The sequence below is a fragment of the Corvus moneduloides genome, chromosome 10 (genome assembly GCF_009650955.1).
Source record: "Corvus moneduloides isolate bCorMon1 chromosome 10, bCorMon1.pri, whole genome shotgun sequence".
In the NCBI taxonomy this organism is placed as follows: Eukaryota; Metazoa; Chordata; class Aves; order Passeriformes; family Corvidae; genus Corvus; species Corvus moneduloides.
In genome coordinates, this window is record NC_045485.1 from 8506320 (window position 1) to 8517373 (window position 11054).

Below are 11054 nucleotides of genomic sequence, written 5' to 3' on the forward strand. Positions count from 1 at the left end.
AATTCTCACCTTAACTGTCTCAGAAATTTCACATCATGATATGTGTGCCATTTATCCCTACCCTCACCACCCTCACAACCTTCTGTTTTGAGAGGCAGCCAACACATTATTCTATTGAGGCATCAAAATTGCAGTGCCTTGTCATGTTTCCTTCTGCTGAGGGAAGGAGATGTACCTTTTAACCCTCCTTCTCTCTGCACACCACTGTTTCAGATAGGGCTCTTTCTTGTCCTACAAAGCTGGCATTCAACTCCCAAGGCTGCATACTAGTCTTGTACACTCCTTATACACTTCCAAACCCAAAACTTCTCCAGTTCCAGTTAGTTCACTGGATAGTCAGGAGGGCAGAGGGATGTGAATGCACTGAAGGTTCAGAAACACTGCCGTGGCTTTTATCCTCTCTCCTACATTACTCACAAGATCTCCTGGGCAGAGATGGACAGGCTTTGACACACAGAAGAAAGAAAGCCAATAATGCCACCAACTTGTCCTGTGGCTAACATTGACAGAGAGACATTTTTACTACTGCATAGAGATAGGACAGGAAAAAGCCTCATCTTGTTGGCGCACACACACACACACACACACACACACAGAGGCACGCACAATGTAAAACTGTTTGAAGAGCTTGCAGTCTTCTTAAGTGAGTTGTGAATATTTCCAAAAAGCCTAAATGCCAGACAATGGCAGCACATTACTAAAGAATGTTTAAGGGATTTAGGCTGATCTGATAATTGCTTGGTCAGATAAAAGCAGAACCTGCTCACAGAAATAAAGGACATGGGTTTGAATGAAGTTTCAAAGAATTATCTTTAATTTTTAAGATGGTATATCATACACTGCAAAGAATAAAAAAACACTACAAGACAAAACCAGTAAAAGATCATCTGTCAGGAGAGCAAATCCACATTTACACAGCCTTTCAGAGCACAAACAGCCAGAACTCTGTGTTGGAAAGAGTCAGTCTGCCCATTTGCTCCAAGCCCTCACAAGCCATTCAACTCGGATTGATTTCAATTTCACATACTCCGAAGTCAGGAGCATGATGTGAACACAGATAACTTGAACTTTCATTTTTCCACTCCAAACTCTGTAGATGAAGCAGCCAGGACACGCATAACATAGACGAAATGCTGATTTGTGCAAGATCTGCAGCTCTAGTCTTCTTACCATAGTCAAAACCATTTAACTTGGACTTGGATGAATCGAGCAAAAGTACATCTGTGAGCATTTTCTGGCCTGTTGAAATGCTTGTGTTCATACCTTTCCACATCAGTGTTCTGCACATATCTCACCCCCACATTTAGACAACAGGAGTGGCCTCTGCCTCAGATGGCTGCTGTCTGACCAGCAAATCCTTGAAGGCTGAGGAAGTACAACTGAGAAAGTATCACCTTATTCTTATTATCTTTCTTTGGCACAGCCATCAGAGACAGAGCACTCTGAGCTGAGTCAACACCTATTTCTACAAACATTCATGCTGGTAAGTGGGAAGCAAATTTTAGTTTTATGAGAAGTAGTTATGCATAGCATCAACCTCCCTACTTGCACATACACCAGAAACACTTATCACATCCCACCAGGAAACAGGAACAACATCTGATCACTCAGCCCAGAATGAATACTTATACAATCTTTTTCTGAATATTGACAGAATTAAAAATCTACACATCCCTAAAACTGTCCATACATAATCATGAACATTACACACTTTAGAAAAACCAAATCCTTAATCTTGTAATTCCACTAGCAGGAAAAGAAAAGTTAATACATACATGGAAATTTATTTCGCCCACTTTGGCTTTGTCTGCATACTAACTAGGAAAACTCAGAGCCTACATACCACCTGAAAATGATTACAGTGCTCAGAGAGCCCTCTGAGCAGCCACAGGCTCTGTAATGCAGCCCCATGTGTTATGTATCCAAGCAGTTACACACAAGATACAAGTGAAAACCATTAATGGGAGACCTTGGCTGAGGCAGGATGCAAGTTAAAGGCTCAGAAGATGAACACGTGTGCTATCGGAGCAGTGTGTCATAGCATATCCAGGATATCACTGAGCACTTAAGTTCTGTTCTTTTATATTAAGCACAGCAATATGTTCTATGTCAGAACTCTGATTTTTTTTCAATACTTATTAGGCAGGAGAAAAATGAGTAAGTCAGATGGCAGTCTAATGTGTTCAGTACAACTCTGAGCAAAGCTTGTGCAATATTTTAGCAAATATTTACTGCAGACGCAGAGAAGCCCTTCCGCTGTTAGGTTTGTGATCAGCTGTAGTTACCATTCTCTATAAATGAAATGTACACTTCAATTAGAAGCTAGTGAAGAATAAATACATACAAAACATGGACAAGGCAAGGACTCTAAACTCACTCTGAATACACGACCTGTTTTTCCAGTAGATGCATTTTAATTACATTTTGCAGATGTTTTTTCAATCTTTTGCCATAGCATATGAAATTAATTTTTGAGGGGAGGGAATGCAAGAGGAGCTTTTCTATATTTGCATGTTAAATAGTATTTGTTGGTCTAGGCAAAATGCATTCTGCTATTCCAGGGAGGCACTTCCCAGGCATACCACACTCCAGTTCCCAGGTCTGAAGGACTCAGAAGCAACAGCATTCCACTGGAATGGGTATGTGCATACACAAACTTGTCCTTGGTCTTAAATTCAGGGTCTCACTGAAGGATGGATTCCCATTCCTCTTGCACCGAACTGGAAACAAAAGCCAAAAATGTCCACTTTTCACTCTCATTTTAAAGTTTATAAGATTTCTCCAAAACTTAGAAAATATATATTCCAGCAACAAATGGATTGTGGGAAAATAAAAGAAAGAAACTTCATCTTCCATTACCTATTTTAAGCAACACTCTGATTTACTGTGAGGGCAATGGTCAAACAAGATAAATGTGTAGATCTTCGCTTGAGATCTTGGCAGCAGAGACAGTCCGGTGAGTTTTGCAGAGTATTTTGGTTTAAGGAGTTCAAAGAATACTTTCTTCTTCAAAGTCAAATTTCACCACCGCTGGCTGGGTCATGTTCCACTTCTTACTTCAGTTCCTATCCTCGATGAACTCCTGGTAAGGATCTTGCTTTGAAACCGCTTTCTTCGAGCGTACATAACCAAAAAAGACAGTTAATGCCAGGAAAGAGTAAAACAACATGACAAAGAGGATGAAGAAATAGGCATTGTCATATGGTTTGTATTGTGGCTCTTTTTGTTCTGTAGTATTTTTCCTTGTGTCCAGGTTCCTTTCCAGAAGTTGCAGAACACATTGCGAGATGAGAGCAGCTAAAGCTGTTTGGTTCATTTTGGGGAATTAAAAAGCGTGTCAGAAAATAGAGGGGAATGAGCATCGAGGGGCCCCAAGCGATGCTTCATTGAAGTGGGGCTCTGTCCACCAGCTCTGGCAGAGTTGGGTCTGGCCTGGAACCATTTCCTCTTTTGGTAAGGAATGCTGTTAAGCACTTATTGGGTCTCAGTCATTTGATAATGAGGCATTTGGCTGATAAGCCTGCCTTGTCTGTGAAGTCTATTAATAATAACAATAATAGAACAATAACAAATCCTTGAGACACACATCTGCCAGGCAGTTTAAAATGTGTGATTTAATTTTTTATTCCCCCACCCCCACAATATTTGGACAACAAATCTGCTCAGGTTACTAGGTGAAATGACTTTAAAAGCACTACTGTGATGTGATGGGGATTTAGGGGAAGAAGAAAAAAAATATGGTGTTTCAGACAGCCGCTATCTACAAGCTGAACATGAAAACTTAAATTTGAACTCAAATTTGACAGCCTTGGAACTTAGGTGGAAAGTCGAAACTTTTAATGTGACTGCATTAAGCATTAGGACTGGCCGTCTGTGGCTGTGTGCTGCCAAAAAATACGTGCCACACTGGAAATATGCAAGAGAGCAATATCCAAACAGAAAAGTACTGCTTATGAAGTTGTTCTGGAATATGAAACCTTTGACTGCCACTGACAAGTGGACTACACAGAATATTTTCAGACCAGGAGCAAGGAGGTTAAGTCTTCTCCAGTGTGGTTTGTCACAGGTCATGTCTACTTGCATGATAATAGCAGAGCAGTGCTCCGAGGATTCCTGCTTCCTATTGTGTTTTACAGGCTAGGTCACTCTAAAGTAAATTGTTGTTTTACAAAGTAGTGAAACCTTATCTTGCTACAAAAAAAAAAAGTCCTTACTGCCACAAATGACAATACCAGCTGTTTCTTTCTGTGATCTGAATTCTGGGGAATAAGCACCATGACTTTGAAGTGGAGAGCACATCACCCGACTAGCAGTTTGCCAACTCTGCACTGTTTCTTTAGGCCTGACCCCCTGAACTGATTGTATGATGACTAATTCACATGCTAAGATTGCAGTATATCGGTATCACTAAACAGCCTGCATTTCTCATTAAGGGTTTCTTGTAAAAAGAAAGATGAAAGTGAAGTCTGTAATTTTATATGAGCAGCAGACTATGGTATAAGTACATTTAGAATATGCAACTTCTAGAAGAAGTACTCAGCTCCACATTTTAACTATTTGTTTTAAAATCAGTCTTTAAAAAAAAAAAGGAAAGAAAGAAAAAAGATTTAAAATTCCGATAAAGAGCAATGCAAAATCCTGTTCTTGGTTGGGGCCAAGTTATAGGAGAGATCTAATTTACCTATCCTTGTGGGTAAATGAGAGGAGATTCAGGGGACCTAATCTTGTTTTGGGGCAATAGAAGAAAAGCTTTATCAGCAGTTTAACTACAAATAAAATATATACATTGAACTAGTATAAAATCTTCAGGGTAACTATGCCCAATTTATATTCATGTAACTGGAAAAGGATTTTCATTTAGGTTTTGCAACTTTTCCAAAATTCCATAAACTCTTGCTGTTTATTTGTTCTTTAAAGAATTTCCTTCAGTAAAAGAAGCCTGCAATTCTGCATTAATTAAGTTGGACACATGCTAATCCCTGTAAACTTCTTGCCTTCTTGAGAAACACATGACCTCCGTTGGCCAAGTTTCTGGGACTTTTTGGTATTGGCAAAATAAAAAAAATTAAAGGGAGGTTTTAGGAGTACAGCACCACAACTGAGTTGAGAATTGAGTGACAAAAATCACACCAGTGAATTCACAGTGACAGGTTTGCATATGCAATGAACAAGGAATGCTGTGCTTCACCTTGCCTCTTAAAACATAGCTTCTGCCCAATTCTTGTGATGCACACTCATTATTTCCTAGAAATAAGTGTTTTAACTCATGTTATGCTATGCAGTGCACTGACGTCCTCACACATCTCACCAGTTTTTTAATGCTCAATAAAGGGCACACAAAAACTTTCTCCACCATTCAGACAGTCAGAGCCACATCAGCCTAAGCCTAGAAGATCAACTACTGTGTTAACAGTAGGCCATGCTTGTCAACACTTGGGCTTCATCCCACAGGTATCTCACAAACCCAGAATCCTGGCCCAACAAACTCAGTGTGACACATTCCCTTCCAAACACGCTGTGACATACCCAGGTCACCCAGAGGAGAGGCCACTCAAGGCCAGAGCACACCATCCTTGGCATAACTAATACTGCATTTCACCAGTTTCCACATGACTACCCACAGAGTTATCTCCACACCACCTGAGAAAAGATGATGTGCAAAGGAAAACTTACTTGGGGCTGCAATGGTGTCCTCTGCAGGAAAGGTTTAAGGGCTCTGCATCCACACAGCACAGCTCATTCCCTCCTGCTCGGAAGGAGCTGCACACGAGTGAACCACAGAACTCACCTGTGCTACCCTGTTTGGCCCCTCCTGAAATGCTCTTGTGCAAACACACCTGCACCAGGAGTCAGATGATGGGACCCAGCCCCTATCAAAGGCAGATGCTTATTCATCCTCCTGTTCATTTAAAGTAATCTGGTCCTATTTTAACTTGGGGTGTTCCAGACACTGTTTCTGCATCTCGTTGAACAGATCAGTGTTCTGCTAGGTTACACAAACAAACGCTGCTTTTAAAGTTGCTTTTTCTCTCTCCTTTTTTCACCCTCCCCCAAACAGTTAAAAGTACGTAATGGTGCTTTGAACAAGATCCTAAAGAGCTATTTCCATAAAGTGGTCCAATTCTTTTTAGAGATGTAAGTACATGAAATTCTTCAAATGCAGGGGGACAATGAGTGAAGATTAAACAGAAAGTAAAAGATTAAAAGGCAAAGACCATAAGAAAAACTCAAAGGGGGGGCAAAGATCAAAAAAGAGGATTAACCATGTTACTTGTTGTTTTTCAGAAATTAAAGAAGTATGGAGGATAAGGAATTTGTTTCCCTTTGGCCCTAGAAAAATGCCAATTATGGTAGCTAAATTGCCAGGATCACATATCAGTATGCTTTGGAAATGTGAGAAATGGATGAGAAATATAAACACAGGGCAATAGCTTACAGTTATGTTATGAATTAAGCCACAAAAATATCAAGATTTAGTCACTGAACAAGCTGCCAAAGTTAATCTTTCCTGATGAACTTGAGCAGAATCAGAATAGAAGTAACAGAACTGTAGTTTCACATATCAGAATTGCTTTGTTCACTCATCTTTGCTATCTCTGGGTCCTCACACACCTAAAATTTCCACTAAAAATCAAAGGAAAGTACATGGGCAAAAGATTGAGCTCCTTATGATCTGTGTATTCTTTTTGGGAGTTTTATTTTTTAATATTTAGCAGTAAAAAATTTAACTACTCCAAGTTCCATTCTAGCAAGAGAGATTGTGATACTATCCACACTAGCAGAGATTATATTTTCCTTTAGATGGGGAGTGGAGAAACTGCTTCCTTCCAGATCCTTCAAATACATGGCATTTATGTAACCCTTTATGAATAAGGATTACAAAAGGAGGTAGGCAAGGACCTCTGCCACAAGCTTGATGCATGTCTAAACCCCATAAATTATTCACCAGAATCTACAGTGTTATTTTAGCCAAATCACATAACTTTACTGAGTCTCACAGGTGGTTTTGCTGGGCTTGGTTCTCAGCGAGGCAGGGCAGACCAGCCCTGCACTCTCTTCCTGCCCCCGGGGTCAGCACCTGGCTGGGACAGCCTGGGCACTGGCAGGACTGGCAGAGACCTCCCACCTGAGATTCCACCGTGGTCTCAGCACTGGCAGGCACAGTCTGGATCATGACTGGGTCTGACAAAATGCTCTGAAACCAAAGCCAGGCTAAGTCGAAGGCTCACTGGAGCTGTCTGCCCTGGGAAGTGCAGTTACCAAGAGAATCCCCAGGAGGTCCTATTCCCCACAATACCCCATTGCTGCTCACACATGGATCACCTGGGACCACCGCAGCACTGGCATAGCCCTGCCATATCCCAGTAGCCCCTGCAAAAGGGAGTGGATTTAATTTTGCACAATGCTCCATGTACCAGGAGCCAACTCCAGAAATGGCACATGCTGTTCCCAACCATTCCCGAAGGACAGACTGAGCTCTACCCAAAGGCACCACCTCTGCTGTGGCTGGGAACACCTCTGCCCTGGCTGCTCCCTTCAGCCACCCCTTGCTGACCCCACACACTCGAGAAAAATGCACTTTTAGGGGTACTGCGGGGCCACAGCACCATCTCCCCTCCCACCCACTGTGGACCTTCCTCGGGACAAAAACACCCATGTGGAAAACCGTATTTGGGCTTTACCCTCAGCAGAAAAAATCCCTCAGGTTTCTCAGAGGATTCCCAGCATGGTTCCTGCTGTCTCTCCATCCACCCACAGGGAAAGCTGTGCTGTTTCCGCTGCACATGGCATCTGGACATCGTGGCACCAGAGAGACCAGATGGTTCACACACCACTGAGCCCCGTCCCACCACCAGCAGCTCCCAGTCGAGTGCTGTCCTCTTGACATTCCCCAGTCCCAGCAGGTCAGAAGCTGCTCCTGGCAGTGGCTGTGTGCTCTCCTCAGGGCTGTGTCCTCTCAGCTGGTGAGGGCCACGTTTTGGCTGCTCCCCACGTCCTCCACAGTGGCCCCCATTGACCCCCCACCATGCCCACCCCATGCCTGCCATGGCTACACTGCACTGCACTCAGAAATCTTTCTGGGCTCTAAAGGAAAAGCTGAACTCCACCCTGCCTTTTCACACACATTCATTGTCCCCTTTTCAGATCAGGCAGCCCTGACTGCACAAACATTTCCCTCAGGTTTCAGCACCAGGTGAAACAGTGATGTCCCGTTTTGCTGCAGTTGGTGCTGGTGCTGCCGGTAGGAGTCTTTGGGAAGAGCAAGTGAGAGAAATTCTATTGAGCTTATGCAGGCACTGGGATAAAAGGTGTGGCTGGTGGGCACCTGCAGAGTAGCAGGACTCAAGTTTGTTGGGTAGCCACGGGGAAAGGGAGGCAATGAGGAGAAGCCATGACATCGAGTGCAAAGAGTGTGTTCCACCACCTGGAGAATCCAGATGGGGACGATGGAAAAAGGGTTCAGACAAATGCTGTGTCATGGACTCCACAGAAGGGCAAGACCCCAGTGAAGCTCTATGGCTTGTGTGGTGCAGAACTAGATGGTCCCTGTAAGCCACACCACCCCCAGCCCCAACAGACCCTTCCCCAGAATAAATGTGGCCAAAACAGCATTTCAAAAACCTCAAGAGATTTGTATCCTTCATTAATAATTCTGTAACTGACTGTGGAGACACTCACACATGGGTGACTCCAAAAACATTTTTTCTGTCTCTGAATTGCAGAATTATAAAATATCATGGGTCGAGTGTGCAGAGTACCTGTCACAATCATTCTTTTAAAGCTAAATTTTTACAGGTATGTACACTTGAGATAATTATGAATAAATGCATAACTATGGGGAGAAAAATGTTTGTGTAAATAAAACTGAGTCTGTGAGAAAAAAAACATGGATATTTGTAGAGACATGAGAAGAACTGAGACCATAATTGTGTACAGCATAAGCAAAGATACCCCTGTGAGTGCCAAAAGGAGGGGAGTGTGGGGAGAAACAAGTAGTTTAACATTTGGTTATGGCCTAAGGGACAAACTGTGCTGAAGATGAAGACACTGAATGGTTAATAAAGCTTCTGAACTGTTTCCAATTTTTGGACAAGGAAGCAATAGTTCCGGTCTTACCAGCAACTGCTCTTTCATATTTGTGTATCAAGCTGGCTTTATTAAATTATTCAGCAAAGGTCAAATGTGATGTGTCTTCCTAGTTTTATTATGATTTTTCATGACATTGTCTGAGTAGATGAATAATAAACAGTGCATGTCAAAATGCTGCAGTGCCCAAGCTGTCCACAGCCACTCTGGGTTAATCAGTCACTAGTTCTGAGGCAATGTAAACGCACTAAGCAAAGGTTTAAACTGTGTGTGAACACTGCAAAGTGCTGCTTGTGGGAGCCATGATGGCAAAACAGAGCCAAGCACCAGCACTATGTACACATCCTGATTTTGAAGCCTGCTTGTACGATAAATATCTGTACATTTTTGAACCTGACTAAACCTCTATCTATAGCATTTTGCTCCCTTAGACTGATGAGAACTTCCCAGCCTGTGATGAGCTCCCCAGAAGTGCTGGGAGAGAAGAGGGAGTGAAAATCTGACATGTCAAATGGCCTCTTACCTGCAATGACCAGAGAAGCAGACTGCAAGTTTTAGTATTTTACAACAGACAAATATATTGAACAGATTCAAATCAACTCATGTGATTCTTTAAATAACCCTAGGACGCTCCAGTTGCTCTAGGAAATATCTACTTGTTATTGCAAAAGCCAAAATAAATTAAAAATGGGAACTTCTAATCAGGATTCAGGTTTTCTTGCAATTAAACAGAACATTTAAGTGAACAATACAAAGAAGTTTATAAATTCAAGCTGTTCCAGGTTTCTGATGGTCGCACTGATATTGTCTTAAATTAATTTCTTCTTATTTCCTAGTAATCCACTTTACAGACTTTAAGGCCTGAAGACTTTATGGATAGCAAATGTTGAGAATGTTCATGGTTACCAACACAGCAAAAATGCATGCTTTACACATCAGCAGTAACCAGAGAGAATAGATTTCTTATATGTATGAGGATATATCAGAGAATTCAGGCATAACAAATAGTTTGCATGCTGTTGTCTGCCATACTTCTGAGAAAATACGAAGACATCCTTGCTACAAAATATATTAGTAGCATGTGATAATTTGGGGTGGGATTTGGAATTCTAAAGTTAAGTAACTTTGTATTTTTTCATTACATTTAGAGAACAGGTTACAGACCTGTAGCCAAATTTTTTTATGTTTGAATTTGCACAGACCCTAACCTAGGGATTAAAAACCTAACTCCAATATCACATAGGTGCAGAAATGGATTTCTGAGGACATAGAACCTGTTTGACAATCAGTTATTTTCAGTGAAGATTTGTAGACTCGGGCAGGCATTTTGTGCCTTTCAAAATAGCTCAGAAAGATACACTTCAACAACATTTGTTATTTGGATAGAGACTTTTGAGCAATATTGCGTAGAAAACCCCATGTGATTATTGGAGAAAAATGTTTATTTCTAGTTTTTATTTAAGAAACATTGAAATATCAAGGTAAAAGAAAAGGATAAATTTGTCATTAAAAATTATTCTTTTCCTAGTTCATTCATTAATGCCCAGATAAAGGAATAGCAATACATACTAAAGTAATTATATGGCAAAATGCATGTACTGGATATTGTGACGGGAGTAGAGGTTATTTCTAGATAAAGGAGGACTTAAAAGAAAATAATAAATTAAAAATCATGGTTGTGACACAAAGAAAAAATATTTTTTTATGAAAACCTGTCTCTCAGAAGTTTCCAATTCTTATGAGATGACAGTTGGTTAAGCAGCTGTGATGATTTATTTCCATCTTGTAAAATATGCACACTCACACACGCAATAAAAAGGAAAATAAGAGGAGGGACCCTGAGACCTGCCCTTTCTGCACTAATTAGTGAGTGGGGTTTGGACTCCATTGCTGTGAGCACATTCCTCCCAGATATTGCATGGCTTTTCTGTCAAATGCAATATCCATGGCAGGCTCATTCCCCTTTG

The 11054-nt window shown here is 41.4% G+C and overlaps 1 long non-coding RNA gene across 1 annotated transcript; it reads right to left on the minus strand.

Moving 5' to 3' along the window:
* Positions 1 to 791: 791 nt before the first annotated feature.
* LOC116449117 lies at positions 792 to 3386 on the minus strand. Its single transcript, XR_004242241.1, has 2 exons — positions 2860 to 3386; positions 792 to 2720 (listed from the first exon to the last, which is right to left on the minus strand). It is a non-coding gene; the product is annotated as an uncharacterized LOC116449117 (long non-coding RNA).
* Between the last annotated feature and the right edge of the window lie 7668 nt (positions 3387 to 11054).